Below are 20,111 nucleotides of genomic sequence, written 5' to 3'. Positions count from 1 at the left end.
TATTGATAGTAAAGCAGTCCCTTGGTTGAGCAAACCAAGTTGAGCTGCATAAAACCCAAGCGGGGGCGAGGTACCAGCTATACCCCCAATAACAGGAAGGGGGGCACCATAAACTTCGTAGTCGAGGAATATTGTATGAGAATCCATGACCTCTGCAAACTGAGAAGTAAAGGAGCGAATAGCAGTAAAGTCACTGAAAATTCTGGAATTCCGACATAACCAAAGACTCCAAAGGGTACCGACAAAGGTACCCAATCGAGTACTATAAGGTTCATCCTGACTAATGAAAAGTCGAGTATAATCTTGGATCCAATCTGAGAGAGAAAGGTCTCCATTAACTTGTGAGTGAATATCGAGGCATCCACCCCTCCAAACTGTTCTTGCATTACTAGATACTAGATCAAAAGAAATCAAAGATATCAAAAGAAAGCTTTAGATACTAGATCAAAGGATAATGCATGAACATTATTTGCTCATATATCAAACCTGCAGTGAAATGTTTAATAGAGCATGAGGTTCTAAGCGGCAATATTTATTCTTGCATGGGAAAGCTTAGCGGTGATATATGTCAATATTCTTAATCTATTCATATTATACATAAGATGTGTATTACAATACTCCCCCTTAAACGGATTTCTATAAGATGACTCTTACCTATTAGGCAAAAACAAATGGTACCGCTATTGCACCTATATGTTTATCTGCCTCATTAAAACCTTGCCAAGAAAAACCTATGGGATAAAAACTAGGACGAATGAAAAGGAGTACCAATATATATAGGGCTCCCCCTCAATTTAACCCAGATCACAAAGACGACGCATGCCAATCATATGCACGAGTTCTTGAAATTTGCTAGGTGGTAATGCCTTTGTGAACAGATCAGCTAAGTTGTTACATGACTGGATTTGCTTGACATCGATCTTTCCTTCCTTCTCCAAATCATGAGTAGAAAAGAACTTGGGGTCAATGTGTTTCGATTTATCTCCTTTGGTATAGCCTCCATTGATTTTTGTAATGCAAGCACACATTGTTATCTTAAAAAATTGTAGTTGGGCCTTATTCGATTGTTTTGATGCCGCTTTTGAGTAGTTGTTGGGTCAAGTATCGCAACCGCATACATTCCCTACCAGCTTCATAAAGGGCAATCAATTCAACTTGGTTGGATGAAGTCGTTGTTTAGTGTCTGCTTGGTTGACTTCCAAGAGATTGTTACGTTATCATAGCTAAAAAGATACACTACTAGAAAATCCGTGTTTTGGGGACGCTTTTAAAGCTTTTTTTGGATTCCAAAAAGCGTCGAAAATTTATTTCTCGACGCTTAAAAAAAGCGTCGAGAAAACGTGAGTTAAGAAAATTAGGAGTCACATAAAAGCGTCGCAAATCTTGACACTATAATGTGTCCAAAGTTTTATACGAAGCGTTGAAATTTTCTATAGTTGGCGCACTTTCTCAACTTTCGACGCTTTTTTGTGTCTACAATCTTAAATCTACGCTTTTTAGTGTCCACAGTTTCATATATTTTGATATTTAATATTTTGGTGACTCTTTTTTCTGTCTATATATTCTAAGTTAGGGACACTTTTGCTTGTCCATATTCTTTAAAAAAAATCTAGAATATATTTACCAAAAAACAAATATTTCACACTGAAAATTATAACTAGCATACTAGTATTGCATATAAATATATTATGGTACAAATATGCACAATATCTCATAGTAGTAATGAATTTTCTATTACAACAAATATATATAATTCCAACTTATACTTCTTTCGAATAGTTGTAGACTTGTAGTGGAACAAATTTTGTAACACCGATATAAAATCTTTACATAGCTTGAAAATATCTTTCTTCTGTCCTTGTAATCTTGCACGATGTTAGACATTTTCTACAGCTTCTCAGTATTCATACATGAATGTCACATAATCTTTTAACCCTGCACCACAGTTTAGCATTTGCATCAAGACATCACACAAAGAATTTAAATACAATAATAGAGCCATATGCCAAAAAAAACATAGAGTACATTCTCTGAAAAACATTTTCCACCTTATCAAACCAAAAATTACAACCTACTTTCAAAACCAATCCAATTACGGAGTAGAAAACTTACCAAAAGTATCAAAGGTATCCTTACTCAGAAGACAAGACATCATTAGCCAGTATTTAATATGACACGATAGGCTCAACGATATAAACAGAGCAGCAGGACTCAACCCGGTAATTTAATCTTTTAAGAAAAACTGAAGTCCCAAGGATTATATAGTCCAATATCAGCATGAAAAAGAAAGCTGTAGAACTTCTTAAACTAAAAGTACAAAGCTAATGAGAAGGATGTTTGAAACGGAATGAAGCTTACTTGATAGTGTTGGTGATGACATCAAAAGGGTTACCAGCATCCACATACAGCAAATTAGTCCCACTAAAATTTTCAACTTCACCCTACCATGCCATTTAGAGCATAGCTCTAAAATAAGGTTCAATAATAGGTAAAAACACAACATAGGTTGTCGACGCCATTTAAAGTAGAGTTGTTATTGGCTTGAACCACCAAGAATTGAGTTTCAAATGGAACGTCTCCTCCACAATTACCCATTCTATGAGTCATCCACCATAGCTTGATCTAAATACACAACCCCTTGCACCCAATATATTTGTATGTTGTGTTGGGTGCAAGGGAATTTTATATTTGTATGTTGTGTTGGGTGCAAGGGAATTTTATACAAATATAAAATTTTCAATACGATGGCTTACTACTACTACACATCACAGTAACTACAAATTCAATGCTTTTTCACAACAGTTAAATATTTCAAATTAAATTTGAACGGTGTTTTAGCACAAAAGCATGGAAATTGATGATGAAAAGAATGAGATTACCTTAAATCGAAGAACTTAACAAGGAGAAGAAGGAAATTATATCACGGCTTCCACCCAAATTCGCTAAATTTCAAGCGATTTCGAAATATGATGAACTGAGATCTAAGAGCGCATTCAAAAGATGACGAACTAATATCTAAGAGCTAGAGAGAGAAGAGAGAGAGAGAGAGAGAGAGAGAGAGAGAGAAAGAGAAAGAGTGAGAGAAGGTTTCTATAAGGCGGTTTCACTGTTTAAGTTTTTTTTCCCCTTATACACCATTTTTGGGTTGCCTTGAGTCACGTGCAACTCATACAAATTTTTCGACGCTTTTTGTCGTCAAGAAACTAATTCGACACATAAAAGCGTCGAAAAATAGCGGAAATCTATTTTTACATTGACACCTCATACACAACATCGAGCCAATAGCGTCCAAAAACTAAGGGATTTGTAGTAGTGATAACCTGTTTGTGATTTTGATTTTATAGGATATGATAAAGTAGCCTGCACCCGCATACATGAGTAGGATTTCCGTTTCTTGGATAGAAGAGGCTAAATCGATTGTTCCGCTTATATAGCGCATTGGGTGTCTTACTCCATTCCAGTGTCTGCTTGTAGGTTCGGAGCTGTTGTAATACCCCGTATTTTTATATGTATATTAACTTAAAGTATTATTTTACGAACTATTTAAATAATTCGAAATATATTATTTATGGTATTTTAATAATTTAAAAAGGTTTATTTTAATTAAAAACTCATTTCTATTTATTTATTTGGTTTTAGAAATATTTTATTTTATAATTTAAAAGTTTTGGGGCATATTTAATTTGTTAAAAGGAAGTTTTAAAGTCAATAAAACTTTACAAGAAAGTCAAATGACTAGTTTGAATAGGAGTGGGAAGAGTTGTCTGCAATAATTTGGCTACTCCTAAAAGTGTTTTCATTCTTTGGCTGGCTTTGTGGAATAGGCTAGTCACTAAGGATAGGTTGTTGCATTGGCATATCTCTTGTGATCCTAAGTTCTTTTTCTGTTTACAAGAGAATGAGAGTGTGCAACATTTGTTCTTTGATTGTGATTATTAAAAACAGGTTTGGGGCAAAATTTTAAGTATTTTACAGATTCCTAAACCTGTGTAGAGATTTGATGTTGAGGTTGACTGGATAAAGAAGCACTGCAGGAGATCCAACACTAAAAGTCAGTTGCTGCATGTTGCTTTCACTGAAGCTGTCCATAGCATTTGGACTCAAACGAATTATGTGTTGTTTACAGGGAGCTGCAAAGCTGCTGATAGCTTAGTCAGGGATATTATTTTCAATACAGCTTGTAGATGTCCTGAAGCTAGCAAGAAGTATTTTATTGTATATTTTTTTCTGTAGTTTGTTCTGTTTTGTCTAGGCTTGTTCTTTCCTGTCTTTTTTTGTGCCTAGATCTTTGTATGCTCTTTCTATCCTAGTCTCTGCAGTAGCACCCTTCCTAGAAAGTGGATGCAGTAGATACTAGTGCAGTTGGGGTTGGTAGTTTGAGGGTTCAGGTTGAAGGAATTATGTCTTTAATAAGTGCAATTACTAGATATATCAAGGATCACTATTATGGAGATAATTAGTTCATTCTATAGGGTCGTCATTGTCTGGTGCTAAATATGGCAAATGATCTTTGGGCTAGTTAAATAGTCCAAAGCCCAATAGAATGGATCCTATGAGATCACACAACAAGGGTATTGGGTCAAACAAGTAAGAGACCAATTAATGGGCCTCATGAGATCATGACATACCATATGGAGTGTTGGGCTAGAGTAGTTTGATTAGGAAAAGGAGTTTGGGCTTGACATGGACTCTAATTTAGAGATATGATCTATAAATAAGATCCATGACTTAGATTGAAATAACAATTCATAAGTCAATTAATTGTAACTCAAGCAACGAAGTCCCAAACCCTAATCCCTCTCTCATCTCACGGCCCTCCCCTCTCTCTCCCTATCCGTATGGCCGGCCACCCCCCTTGGTGGCTCGTGGTGTTCGTTGTAATACCTCGTATTTTTATACGTATTTTAATTAAAATAAGTATTTTGAGAAGTATTTAATTAAATTGAAATGTTTTATTTAAAATATTTTAATTATTTATTTTAATAAGTTTGGAAATATTTATAAAAGGAAAGTTTATTTAATTAATTAATTTAATTAAGTTGGGGTTTAATTTAAGGAAAGTTTTATTTTAGTAAAGTTTTATTAGGGATGGGATTAGGAAAATTAAAAGAGGAAAGTTTAGGGAGAAAGGTCTTAGAGAAGGGGTATAAATATTCCACATATGAGGCAAATCAAACTTTGCCCAGAGTGGAGAAAACCCAAGGTAAACTTTTCTCTCCTTTCTCCTAATTTTTCTTTCTTTTTCTTTTTCCCTTCCCCTCTTTTCTTTTTTGGCTCCCCCTTCACCACCACCGGCCGACCACCAGCAGCGCCAGCCGCTGGCAGCAGGCAGCCACCGGCGCTGGCAGCAGCCAGGTGGCTGTCGGCTGCCATGTTTTTCGAACAAAAAAAAAAAAATTGAAATTTTATTGTTAAAAACTAATCTATGCTTAAATCTAATTGTTAATTATGAGTTTTGGGATTTGATTTTGATGTTTGATTATAAGTATTATGTTAATTAATTTTCAGATTATGTTTTAAATTAAAATCCCCAATTTTTGAAACCCTAGGTTCTTGATTTGTAAATTATTAAAGGGTTATGATGTATAATGGTTTAAACCTTTGATTAAAGTGTTTTAAGGCTTAATTACAACAAGTTTTTAATTAAAATATAGTGTTGGAATTTTTAGTAGATCATCTAAAATCAAGTTTCTTTAAGGAATTTTAATTACCCATTAATTGGGATTAAAGTATGATGTTTTAAATATAATTTCAGCTTATTTTAATTAAATTATGAGGGGTTTTATAATAGTATATATTGCTGGAAATTTGTGTAGAGAGGATTTTAATACTCTTCTATGATTTTAAATTGTAGGAGACTTTGAAGTAAGCGATTTTTATTAGTCGTGGCGATTTTAAGATCGTATACAAGGTATGTTCACGTACTTAGCATAATTATATTAATGTAGTAGCATGTTAAATGTGTTTGGTTGATTACAAGTAGTATCATGCTAGGTTTGGATTGGAAATTATGATTTGGATGTTATTGGTGATCGGATTATGAAGCATGATTTATTTGTGATGAATTATTGGATGGAAAATAATAGTTTGGAATATTATTTATGAACCACATATTTATTTATGGCATGTTAGAGAGCATGTTTAATTAAACTGAATGTTTAATTTGGCTTGGAATATTGAAAAGAAATTTTATTATGGTTCATATAATTTTATTGATGCTATAAGCATGAGGAAAGATCTATATAAGTGTCTATGTACACGAGGAATAAATTGTATGTTGGTGCCTTAGTGCACTTAAGGTGTTTTTAACACCGAGGGATAGGAATTGTGGCGCTTTATGCGTTTAAGGTGTCTTTGACACTGAGGTAGATTTAAAAAGGATTCAACATTAAATATTATGTGGTCACTAATTATTCAAGAATTAAATTGGTATGTTTGATTGACTGAATAATTATCGTTGATTGAATGATTATGGTTTGAGAGTCATCACCAAGTTTAATAATCTGTAAATAACGTGAAGTGAAAGAGATTACGCACCAAAACTCTTGGAACATATATACCTTGAGTATGAACATATGGGGGGAGTTATGGGGTTTTATATTTAACCATAACTTCTACTGGAGTACAGAACACTGTACATTCCTTTTATTATTATTATTGCGCAGGAATTCCGCCACCTATGTGTGGTTATTGATGCTGGCACGGTTAGCTCCCGTGTCAGTAACCTCAATTTATTTGGGGGAGGTTGAGTGGGAAACTTGTTCGATGCGTAGTCAGCATTACATAAATTATGTAGTGTCTAGTGAGAAATTTTATTAAATGTTGTATGCTTGAAAAACAGGTGCAACGAGGCAAGTTGTGTGTTGATAGGAAATTGTATGCTAGTGTGTTAATTACGCTTATGTACTCAGCTTTGCTGATTGTGTGTTTTGTGTGTTTGTTGGCCTTATCTTTATCTTGGCCCTATGATGACCCATTTTTAATGGAGAGTAGTGGAAATAGGTAGAGATAAGGTTTTCAGGTGTTGAAGCATATTCATGAATGAGCATGAGTGAAGAGCGAATCATGCTAGTTTCTATAAGTATATGATGTGTTTATTGCTTTAATTATTTATGACATTATTTAACACAAAGGTTTTGAGTTCGGTTTGGTTTTAATAAGGGCCTATAATGGTTCCAAGTTGTAGGTCGATTTTATTTTACTTCGTTTGACTTTAGTTTGACTTTACTTTCGTTGATTGACTTTTCAAGTTGACTTGTTTTGAATGGTTTTGAAATTAGTCTTCCGTTGCGTGTCTTTGATAGCTGCCTTAGCCGTTTTCACGGTGGCGGTAATGTCTTAGATATTCCTATTTAAAGTTTTAAACAGGGCAAAACAGGTATTTTAAAAGAAAGGAATTTCTAGGGTGTTATATTCGTGGTGGTGGATCGTGGTTAGTTCGTGTCTCTCTTCTCCGTTAAAGGTTGATTGAAGCGTTCAATCACAATATACTAGCATTAGTGGAGGTTTGATATGTGCCGGTAGACTAAGTAGAGGAATCACACTTGGGGTTCTATATCTCCCATTGTTCTTGCTCGATTGCACGTGGATTCACGCTTCAAAGGTATTATTATTTGTTCTTTATGTGTTATGCATTGATCTTGGTGTTTAGATGCTTATGAATATGATTCATGCAATTCCGCTTATAGTATCTACTAAAGTCCTACAGTGGTACCCTTTCTAGAAGATGGTCTGTGCCTTTTTGTTGTCTGTAGGGTTTTAGCCCTTGTTTGGGCTTTGTTTTGTTTGGTGGTGTCTGGTTGGCCCTAAGGGTCTTGTGGTGTTTGGGTTGGTTTCAACTTAGCTATGTTGTAAGTCGTAAGCATTTACTTTTGGTAATAAAATTTTCTCTATTTACCAAAAATAAAAAAAAGGAGTGGGAAGGGTAAAAAGGGAAAGATATGCAAGGAGGGTTTTGAGAGGGAGTATAAATACCCATCTATGAGCAAATTGAGACTTTGTCTAAGGTGGAGAATACCCAAAGGTAAACTCTCTCTCTTTCTCTTTCTCTCTCTCCTCTTACTTTTTTCTCTCTCCTTAATTCCCCCCTCCTTTTTGTTTTCTCACCTCCACACCATACACACACACACACGTGGCTGACCACCACCACAACCACCTATTGGACGGCCACCGCCACCAGCGAGTGCCGACAGTAGCAGCATCGGCGAGTGGCGCGGGCAGCAACCGTGCGTGTGCAAGCCAAAAAGAAAAAAAAACTCCTTTTTGGTTTTTAAATCAATCTAGCTTTGATTAATTATTTTTTTTGGGTGTGTGTGATAATTTTATGATGTTTTAATAATGGTTATTATGTATATAATTTTCAGATTTGGTTTTTGAATTAAAAAGCCCCAAATTGATAACCTTAGGTTTCTAAATTGATGTTTATTGATGGAATTTGATTGTAGTTGATTGAAACTATTAAAATTAATGTTTTTAAACTAAATTACAACACCTTTAAGAGTTTTTATAATGCTGAAATTTTTATGTAGAAGCTAGAATTAAGCTTTCTTGAAGTATTTTAATTACCCATTAATTGGGAATAAAACTAGATGGTTTTAATTAATTTTCAACATGTTTTAGAAGGTTTAAAAGTGTTTTAAAGAGTGTATATACTGCTGGAAATTTATTATAAATAGGTATTAATATCTCTTTATAATTTTGGGTAATAGGAGACTTCCAAGTGAGTGATTTTATGTAGTCGTGGTGATTTCAAGATCATATTCGAGGTACGTTTGCATACTCGGTAATTATATACGTGTGTAGAAGCATGCTAGGACTTGTTTAATTATTTCCAAGGTAGTATCATGATAGGCATTGGTTGGAATTATTAGTTGATTTGTAAAACATGAATTATTTAAGGTGAATTATTTATTGGAATTAATTATGTTGGCATGTTGAATATGGACCACACTTTTATTATTGGAATGATTAAAGGCATGTTTAATTAAACAAAATGTTTAATTTGGTTTGGAATATAAAAAGGGAATTTTATTATGGTTCATATGATTTTTATTGATGTTATAAGCATGATATTGTACACAAGAATGAAATGAAATGCGGTGCCTAAGTGCACTTAAGGTGTTCTAAACACCGAGGGACAGGTTTTGCGGTACTTTATGCGCTTAATGTGTTTCAACACCGAGGTAGTTTAAAAAGGATTCAACATTAAATTGTATGTGATCACTAAATATTCAAGAAGTGAATTGGAATGTTGATTGTTTGAATGGTTTATGATGTTTGATTTTGTTGTGGATTGAAAGTCATCACCAAGTCTAAAATATGTAAACAACGTAAAGTGAAAGAGATTACGCACCACAACTCTTAAACGTATATACCTTGAGTATGAACATATGGGGGGGGGGAGTTATGAGGTTTTATATTTAACCATTGCTTCTACTGAGAGTATAGGATGCTGTATTATCCTTTTATTTTATGTGCAGGACGTCCATAACTCATAAGTGACACTTTCCCGGTGTAGTTTACCTCAATTTATTTGGGGTAAGGATTTGGTGGGAAACCCGTTCGACGCGTAATTGTAGATACCTGGTTGTGTCTCCCCAAAAACTAAACCCAGTGATGAGTACTTTTTACGTCATTTATTATCGAGTAAGGTGAAATGTCAAAAAGTCTCATGAATTTCCCCTTTTCTAAAATGTTTTAATCTAAAAATAATTCATTTCATATTTCCAAAATCATTCATTTCATATCCTATTTATGAAAAACGTCCAAACCAATTTAGAATGATACATAATCTGGGTCCAATAATTGTGTAGTTATATGGGGCTTGAAAAGAGCTTTCTAACGATATATTATAAGCCTAAATCCGAGTTATAACGAGGAAGGTATGGCCAAAATACTAAACTGGGCCTAAATCGAGCTTTATATGCGGACCCAATAATCATGTGGAGGGTCCATTAATTTTAATTATATCTCTAAAACCATTAGGATTTATCTTAATTTTCTAGAATTATCTAGAAGGTTATTTTAAATTAAAGGGATTAGGATTAATTATATCATATAAGAGATTCTAATTTCTCCTATTTTGAAAAGATAATGATCAAGAATTCTACATCGGATAAAACAAGTATTTTTAAAGGATTTAAATCTGATTTAATAAAGATAAGTCAGACTTCGGCTAACCCAATTTAATTGGAAGTTGGATTCTGTAAGAAATCTTATCGTACGGAATTTACCGCGATGCGATAGATCCATCGCGTCGTGATGGGCTTGTCGGATTCCGACTCGTTTTCTGATCTTTTTTGGTCGTTTTCTTTACAAATAGGGGGGATTTTCCCCATTTTTAATCATCCACAAACACCAACAATCCACAATCACCATCTCTTCTCTCTCTAAGCTAAAGCTTATTCTCTCTCTCTCTCTCTCTCTCTCTCTCTCTCTCTTGATTTTCTAAGCCTAGCCTAAACACATCTATTTGATTTTTCTTGATTTGATCAAGATTCCTCATTCACGAGACGCTAATAAACCTAGCCAAGCTCGAAGTTGCCTTTGACCTCGACGTGAAAGGTTGATAGTTCTGAGGGTTTGGTCCCAAGTCTATATTTCAATTAATATTATTTTAATTGTTTAATTTAGTATTTTTTTTATTGAAGTTACTAACGTGTGTATTGTTTTGATAGAAAGAGGTACGAGGCTTCAAAGTAAGTAATTTGATTTATTACTTAATTATTATATTTCTTTAGAAATCATGTTTAGATTATTTTATTAATTCCTAGTATCATGTTAGGATGCCTTTATTGCTAGGGATATCCATAATTCGGATAAAAACCGAAATCCAATCCAATCTAAACCGAATTATCAATTCGGATCGGATCCAAACTTTAAATCGGATCAGATCGGATTGAGATTTTTTGAAAATTCGGATTTTCGGATCGGATTGGATTGACCCTAATCGGATCCAATTAAAACCGAAAACCGAAATTTAGATATCAACATGTATAATATGGACTGTTGTTTGGATTGTCTGTTGCTGCTGCTTTCTTCTTAAGTTGTTGTTGCCTGCTCTCTTTATAAGTTGATGCCTCCTACTGCTTTCTGTTGGAATTAGTATTTGAAGTCTTGAACAGAAAGTTGTTGCTACTGATTTTGAACAAAAAAATGCTGCTACTTAATTGTTATAATGAACTCTTAGTATTGCCTTTTAGTTGTACTACTTATTTTGAACAATTTAATTTGACTTGATGTTAAAAAATTTATGTTAATCATGACTACCGTTTTATATTATCTGTACTATTTTATTAGACGTTATAAATCAACTTATTTTAATTCGGATTTTCGGATCGGAACCAAAATATTCAAATTTTAATTCGGATTGGATTAGAAGAGTAATTCGGATCGGATCGGATTGAAAAATGAAAACCGAATTATAATTCGGATCAGATTGGAGTTGGCCTAAATCCAAACCGAAAATTGAATGGACACCCCTATTTATTGCTTTTCAGTCTCATGTTTAGGGAATTAATTAATATTTCTAATATCATGTATGTTCCTAGATCATGTTAGGGATAAAACTTTTATATTTATTATTAGTGACATGCTAGGATTTGTTAATAATCATGTTAGTATCATGCCTAGGATATTACTAATATTATGCTTTGAGAATATTATTATTATGATGATGATTTGTGATAGGAATGGTGTCCTTCAAACAAGTGTATTATTCCGATAAAGGGTTCAGAATTATTAGAAAGCTAATTATTCAGTGAGGTGAAGTGATCGGAATGCCTAGCTAGAGGTCGCTTCCGATCAGTAATATTACATTAATATTACAGCTTAATCTTAACTGAACCCTACGGGTCACACCCAATCAAGTAACCGTTCCATGACGACGAATTAATTCGAAAGGAATTCATGAGTCATTAGAGTATTATGAGCATAGACGTCGGATATCGAGCTAGGAGCGTCGAAACCGAGCGTCTCAAGTCGAGTCGAATTTATAAAACGACGCGACGGTAAAATCAAGCAATCAACAAGGTCACAAATACCCTTAGCATCGGAATGCCCCGAGCAAATCGAGTGCTAGGGGGCATAGCAACTAGCATGACGAGTGCACCAAGCCGAGGCTGCTAGTAGTGTGCATGGTAGCATCGCGTGCTAGCAGCGCTGGTTAGTGCAGGGCATCGTATGCTAGCCATGCGCATGCTAGCAATGCTCGAAAATCTTGCTGGATGCTAGTGATGCACGCCTAGCAGCCCGCACTGGACAGCTGGCCTAGGCCGCGCGAGCTTGCTGCCAGCCAGCAGTTTCAGCCAAGGGGCCAGGCGCCAACATGGCGGCCTTGACGTCCAAGGCTGGCTGCGGTCAGCTGGCGCGCCACGATTGGTGGCTAGTAAAAAAGGGCGGTTTGTGAGGATGCTTGGGGATGAAGGAAATGGTTCCCCTCCCCTTGGTGGTCCTCACCTACTTCATCATTCTTATTATGTCACTTGTTGATTCTTGATTGTTTTGCCTTTTTCTTTTGATTTTTGATTTAAATTAAATTAGAAAAAGGGATTTTACCAACTCTCCCACATTGATGGGAGAGAGGAATGTTCATGGGATTTTCTCTATAAACACCCAACCTTGGGATTTGAGAAAATCCACTTTGAGTTGTGAGCTTGAAAGGATTATCAAAGGCTTAAACACTTTCGCTCGTAATACTCTAAGTTTTTGGTCTAGCCACGGCTAAGCTCCAAGGTAAGGTCCGTACGGGTTGGGCATGAGGGTGTTAGCCGTAGGAGGCTCTCGCATTTGTGAAGCATGGCTAGCTTTCAAGTAAGAGTTCATTCGAAGCGAAGCACACGTCGAGGGTAATTTCGTCTTTCCCTTTTCTTGTTTATTAATTACGTCGTTAATTAATATGCATGTTTTAGTTGCATTTATTTATGTGCGGGTCTTGGGGTTGGGTTTTAGTTATGCGTGGTGTTGGACATCATGAAACCCAACAATTTATAGAGTTAATAATTATTATGTTGCTTGATATATTATTGTTATTTCTTGATCACACCCTCTCTTGTAGGTTTAAAGGGAATTTGTACTTGAAATCACGTCTAATAAGATAATTAATAATTTGAATTAGGCTAACATGATTTTAGTTCAAGTGATCATCAATAATAGATTTATTTGTGCATTAATAATCAACCAACATAGATTAAACAGGTTTAGGATTAAAATATTAATTGCATGCTAATTGGAAAGCGCACATGACTATGAGAAGAACAAAGTAAAGCCCTATTTAGGGTGGGTTCAATCTCTTTTAGGTTGGATTCGTACCATCATCCCTGAATATCAAGTTATGGTTCGGGACCACTATGGTGTTAGCGATCTCTATGATCATGAGTGGGATGTAACCTTCACCTCGTGGACGGTTTACAAGTTCCTAAAACTTGTTGGCGACTCTTTTGCTCTATCTTCCTTCCCTTTGGACGCCACCGTGTTTAAGTGCATGATCATAGTGGGGCTCAAAGTTGATGCTTAAAATATTCCCTACAGTTTTTGGCGACTCCACTGAGGAGGATTTCTATTTTTGTTCCTAAAATTTATTTTGGCAATTGAATTTAGAATGAGTGGATGAGACTTTAAACGTTCAAAATATTCATGTGCGTAATTTTGATTAACATTGTGGCATAAGCATAAAAAGGTCTGCATTGGAAAGACCATTCGTAATGCGTAAAAAACGTAGGATTTTTACATGTAGGAAAATTAGGAAATATCTTTCACAACTACTACCTCCGTTTCATATTTTTTGCAACTTTGGAATATTTTATATTTCTCAAATAATACCCCTTAGTTGCAAAAAATATGAAACGTAGGTAGTAGAATCGAAAAAATACTACGAAATTCGTAAAATCCCGAGAACACAGAAAGCTGCCAAGGAGTGTAGGAACTGTCGCGAGACGAAAGTGTCCATCGCTGTGCGATGGCTTCATCACGACACGATAAGGTCATCTCTGCGCGATGGATCCTTTTTTCTCGCGTCGAGTTCTTTCAACACCGAGCCAGAAATCTGCCTTCTTGTTTTGACCGATTATATTACTATTTTGCTGATTTTACTTCCTGATTGAGTTTTTCCTTCTTTTCTGAAACCCATATGTGTTCTACATATGAATTTAGCCCTTGAGAATTCATGCTCCATCTACCCTATCCTAGTTTGTGAATTCATCAAACCATGGAAGCAAGTTTAACTTGTGGGGTCCCATCCATACGCGCCAACCCTTCCAAAAGGTAAGGCTTCCACGCGATGCATCTGAACTCATAACCATGGACCCTATTTTACTACCATAATCCTTGAACTTTAGAGAACTAGAACCACATGGTTAGGTTGCAAACTCATTACATCATGTTGTGACTACTTGACTACTTATGAATCTCTTACTTGTGCATAGCCTATATGTGATTGAACTAACCGTTTGTTTTTACTTGTGTTTGTAAATAAGTCTTAATAAACTGACTAATGACTACAAAGGACTTTTCTTAATTAATTAATTAATTAATTAAATTAGATTAATTAAGTCTGATCATATTCAACTTAGCGAGACTGTAGGTTTACCTTTTCGAACAAGAACACCGAAAACAAGTTAAAACTAACGTTTCAGTATTGACGCGGAGTTTTGAATTGTGACGCAAAGCTCCAGTGCTCATCGCCACACGATAGAAATATTGCGCATCGATGGGGTTGACGCGACGCGACAATTCCATCGTTGCGCGATGGTTCGGTTTTCTGCTCAGGTCTTCGCATCGAGTCTAATTCGTTTAATTAATTAATAACCGAGGTCATAATTCGAAAGTTGTTGTTCGAGGCTAGTCACATAGTCCCATGGTCTTTACACGAGTCTCAAGCATGTCATTTTCACTCACTAGTTAAATGCACATACTTTGTACATATGTCACCATGACCATGTCGAAGAGTCTTGTGTGCGTTTTTTCCGTCATTTTTTAGGGAGTTAAGTCGGATATTATCCTCCCAACATAAACCATGTTGCTTGAACCATAATTTGATCCCCATACTTGATTCCCAAAATACACCCATTTTTTGCTTCTTCTTAAACCTATAAAAGTTAAAGTCTATTCGAGTCGAGTCATTAAAAGAGTCAATGATTTGATATTACAACACTTGGTCAGGAGAAAAGGACGTCTAATCAAGGACAACACCTTCGTTTAAGTACTGCTTTTTGATAAACCGATTCGACACAGAAAAAAGTTCGTAATAATGGCTAGTCAAGAAGAAGTTGATCAACTCAAACAAATTGTCAATGGACTCGCTGAAATGCTTAAGGGGCTCACTACGCAAGTCAATGATCCCAGCAGGCAAGTGTCGGTCGATACCATCAAGCGCATCGAAGATAGCCTCATTAAGATATCTAATGACTACAGGTTCCATGGGATTAGCTCCTAAGGAGTCTCAATGGACAAAGAACTTCTTCCGCAAAAGTTCAACGCCAATGACATCCCTAAGTTCAAGCCAACTGACAATCCTTATTTACATTTAAGGGCTTTCAAGGCAATTATGAATATTAAGGCAATTGAGAAGAGAGTCTTTCCTTCACTTTTCCCACTTTCTCTTGAAACTGTATGTTAACAATGGTTTTTCTCCTTCGATAAAGAAAAGGTTGCTGCTTAGGAATCCATTACAAATGCCTTCATTGATAGGTATAAATGTAACATTCAAGTTGAAACTGATCATAGGGAACTTGAAACTGATTATAACGGCAACACTCGGGTGGCTAGGTCCTCTCAGTAAGAGAAGCTACATTACAAGACTGGGAATGTCCCCCTACTAAAAATAGGGAAGATGTCTTTGTTGTTTACTAGGCCTCTCGAAGAGCGAGACTGTGAAATGCATGGCCGTGCTCGGATGGATGTTAGAAATCATCTGTTTATTGACAGTCGGACTCGAGATCGAGAAACACTTCTTGACATAATAAGGATGACGAATAAATCTTACCTTATAGTTCATGAAGAGACATTAAGTGACATAGGAAAAAGGCTATACACTAAAAGCGCACTTGTCCGGAAGGACAAGTGGGAGATTGAAAGGAAGGGTGTCCTTCGAACAAGTGTATTATTCTGATAGAGGGTTCGGAATTATTAGAAAGCTAATTATTCAGTGAGGTCAAGTGAACGAAATGCCTGGGTGGAGGTCGCTTCCAATCAGTAATATTAATGTATAATTAATATTACAGCTTAATCTTGATTGAATCCTTCGGGTCACACCCAAGCAACTTATGAATCGAAGCGACGAATTAATTCGGAAGAAATTAATGAGTCGCCCGAGTAATTAATTTTTAGACGTCGGAAATTCGAGCTTGGAGCGTCGAAACTGAGCGTCGGAAGTCGAGTAGAAAATGATAAAAGACGAGACGAGAAAATTACTAATAAATCAACAAAATGACTAAAATACCCCTAGCATCGGATATGCCCGAGTGCTAGGGGCATATGGCCTAGCAAGGTGGCTAATAAGCGCACCAAGCCGAGCCTAGGCTGGCTGGTGCGTGCTAGCACACCATGGCTAGCTAGGTTGGCCGCAGCACACTAGCACCAAGCGCGCATGTGCGTGCTTGCTAGCAGCCATGCCGCAGCAGCTAGTAGCAAGGGCCAACACGCATAGCGCGCCGGCCCGTAGCAGCTAACAGCAGCATGGCGTGCTGTGCTGCGCCTTGCTAGCAGTAGGCCTCGGCCAAGCAGCCCGCACACATGTGTGCGGCAGCAGCTAACACCCTACACTTGGGGTGCCTTGGTGCCCAAGTGTGGGTGCCACGTGGCGCGCATGGATTGGATGCTTGAGGCTTGAGGTGGCCGGCTATGGGAGAGGGAGTGGGGAGAAAGTTTGGTCCCCCCTCTCCAAATGGTCCTCACCTAACCTCTCTTGTGAGCATGCCACTTGTTGATTTATTAGTAGCTTAATTATTAATTTTATTTTTGATTTAAAATAAAATGGAAAAATCAAATCACCCACATTGATGGGTGAGCTTTTCTCACTCTTGATTTTCCCCATAAATACCCAAGTTGGGGTATTGGGAAAATTGCTTGAGTAAGTGTTGAAAAAGGCATCACCATTGTGAAAACCTTTGAACACAATTAATTACTCGGGTTTCAAGGTCGGGTTTTGCTAACTCCTAAGCAATAGACCATTTTCGGTGCTCGGGTTGCGGGTGGACTTCGTTGGAGGTCCTCGTGTGAGCGGGGCTAAGAGCTTTCGAAGTAAGAGCTCAATTAAGTGAGCGAAGCACGCGACAAAGGTATTAATCTCTTTCTTAATCTTGTTGTTTAAGTCAATTATAATTTATGGTGATAATTATTGTGAGTGTGATCTTATCTCGGGTTTCTTTCTGCGGTGGGTCGGATGTAGGGATTTAAATACTTTAATGCTGAATTTCACGAATCATATTCGTTTGCACCTAAACAGGATCTACAAGCATAACACATAAAGAATCACATAATACATACCTTTGACACGTGATTTCCACAAGCGATTGACTGTCAATTAGGGAGATAATAGAGCCCCAAGCGTTGCTCCTCTACTTAGTCCACGGGATATGATTAAACCTCCACTATTGCTAGGTAGTTGGGCACGAACACTTTGAACCACCTTCTACGGAGAGGGGAGGAGAAAACCGAGCACGAACACCACAACACCACCACCATGCGCCACCTTACACTAGGGGTCGTACGGTTGTACGGATGTGAAGAAGGGAGTAAGGAGAGAGATTATGTGAGGCTAGGGTTTGGTTGCTGACTAGTCAATTCTCAATTGACTGGTTAAGTGTGTTCTATGAAACCCTAGGCAAGGCATCTATTTATACATCATATGTATAATTAGAGTCCAAACCAATCCCACAATACTCTCCCTTTACAACACATATGGCCGACCACTCCATAATGGGCTTCTTTCTTTTGTTCAGTCCATCACCCTTTTGTGTGACCTTATAGGATCCATTCTATTAGGCTTTGGACTATTTGACTAGCCCAAAGATCATTGATCACGTCTAGCAACAGATAATGACGACCTAAAAGAATGAACTTAATTATCTCCATAATTCGATCCATTATATATGTAGTAATTGCACTTGACGAAGACATAAATCCTTCAATCTCCCACTTGTCTGAGACAAGTGTGCAATATTCAAATTCCTTAAGTCAATATGTGTTGATTTGATAATATGATTGCATCACATGTCGAGATCATATTAATCTACAAGTTTTTTCTTGAAATCTGAATTAGAATTACAAAACAATTGATTACTAAGTAATACATTTGAGAGCGGCCATGCATTAAACTGAATTCTCCCTCTTCAAGTCGCGATGACACATTCCTAATTAAATAGGTAGACTCAATCCAATCTTGTGGAAACCAAAGCTCCCACTCAACTATTGAAGTAACCAGGAAACACCCTTTATAATCTCCAGTTACAGGAAGAGGTTTGAATGTACCACAGTTAAATCAATCATTGAATGGAATCAGTGTTCCACTCATGTCAAAGGAATCCACTAATATATCCGGAAGCTCTATACTTGAACTTCAAAGTAGGTCAATAGTTCGATCATGCATCATTAATGCATTTCCATGTGATTGATCGAGCATCACTATGCCCCTATAGCCCATGAAACTGCGCTATCCAATCAATCTTACATGCTAGTCCATTGATTGAAATCATTTATGTCCACTTTAATGATTTCGAACTAGGAACTTAAATAATGTATGAATTTCGTTCACCTGTGGGGTTTCATTCACCAGGTCATCAACCTAATGAGCCCATCAATTTAAAATTATTTTGGACATTTTATTTAATTTCAAAAACCATAATTAAATAAGATTGAAACTTTGTTTCAATTGATAAACATAATTCTGCAAGTTAATGTATTACTTATGTAATATGCTTTCTTAGAACATACACAACTTAAATTACATAACTTGCTTCAATCCAAGAACCTTAATATGACTCTCATACCTTGGTTATGGAAGGGGTTTAGTAAGTATAATTCATGAGACATTCTCATAAATATGAATTTTGCAACTTTTAAATTTTAATAATAATATTTATCTCCATACACTAAGAACTTCCTTCATCCTTTTACTAGGAATCAGAAATTTCTAATTGTATTCTAATGTTACATTGGATTTCGATTCAAATCTATCATCACTTGTTCTTAAAACACGTGAATCAAATAAACGAGTATAGTCCATGACATGCATGATGCATCCTTTGCAAATTGCATAAGGAGAATCATTCATAACCTTAATTTCATCAACCTTTCTCAAAGCATTGAATCTTTAAGCAATGTGCTATGTTATATGGGATTGAAACTATTTCAATATAATGTTGAACCTCATAAGAATCTTATCAATATAAGCTTCTTAACTAAGCTCAAACATCCTTCAAAAACTATCTCAATAGATCTTGAATCCCAACTGTACTCATCTTCCTCTTCAAGGGTTTTCATACAAAATGCATTAGCCATTACTTGACTCTTCAAGCAATGAACAATTGCTCTTTGTACTAGACCAAGAAGACTTCATAGCTCCCACTAAACATCTTGTATGCATAACATCTTCATTTTATGAGAATATCACCTGATTTGATTAACTCATTAAACCGAAGACTCTAACTCCATGATGCTTACTTTGATCCATAAATGGACCTCTTACACATCCTTAGGATTATTAGATTTTCAAAACTATTCTGATTGTATCGTATACAAATCTTCTTTCATAAACAATTTCAAGAAAGTGTTTTGAAATCCATCTACCAAATCTCATAAGGTAGAAATCACTAAAAATATCTTTAATAGATCTTGGCAACATGACTAATGTAAAGTTTTCATCGTAATCATAGTCATACTATGAATTAGTTGAATCCTTTAATAAGTATTTGCTTTGGTTAGAAAAACAATTTTCTTTCTTGTCTGTTTTGCTTATAATGAGTCTTACCCAAATAAGCAAATTAATCAAGTGTCATACACTTACTTGCAGACTTAGAATCTATTTAAGATTTCCATGGTTTTTAAACCACTTGGAGTTGTAACTTGTCAATTCATCTTTATTACTTGCATAATCATCATGTTCCAAAATTAATATT

Source organism: Chenopodium album, chromosome 15 (assembly GCF_948465745.1).
Source record: "Chenopodium album chromosome 15, dcCheAlbu1.1, whole genome shotgun sequence".
NCBI lineage: Eukaryota > Viridiplantae > Streptophyta > Magnoliopsida > Caryophyllales > Amaranthaceae > Chenopodium > Chenopodium album.
This window is presented reverse-complemented; position numbering follows the sequence as displayed.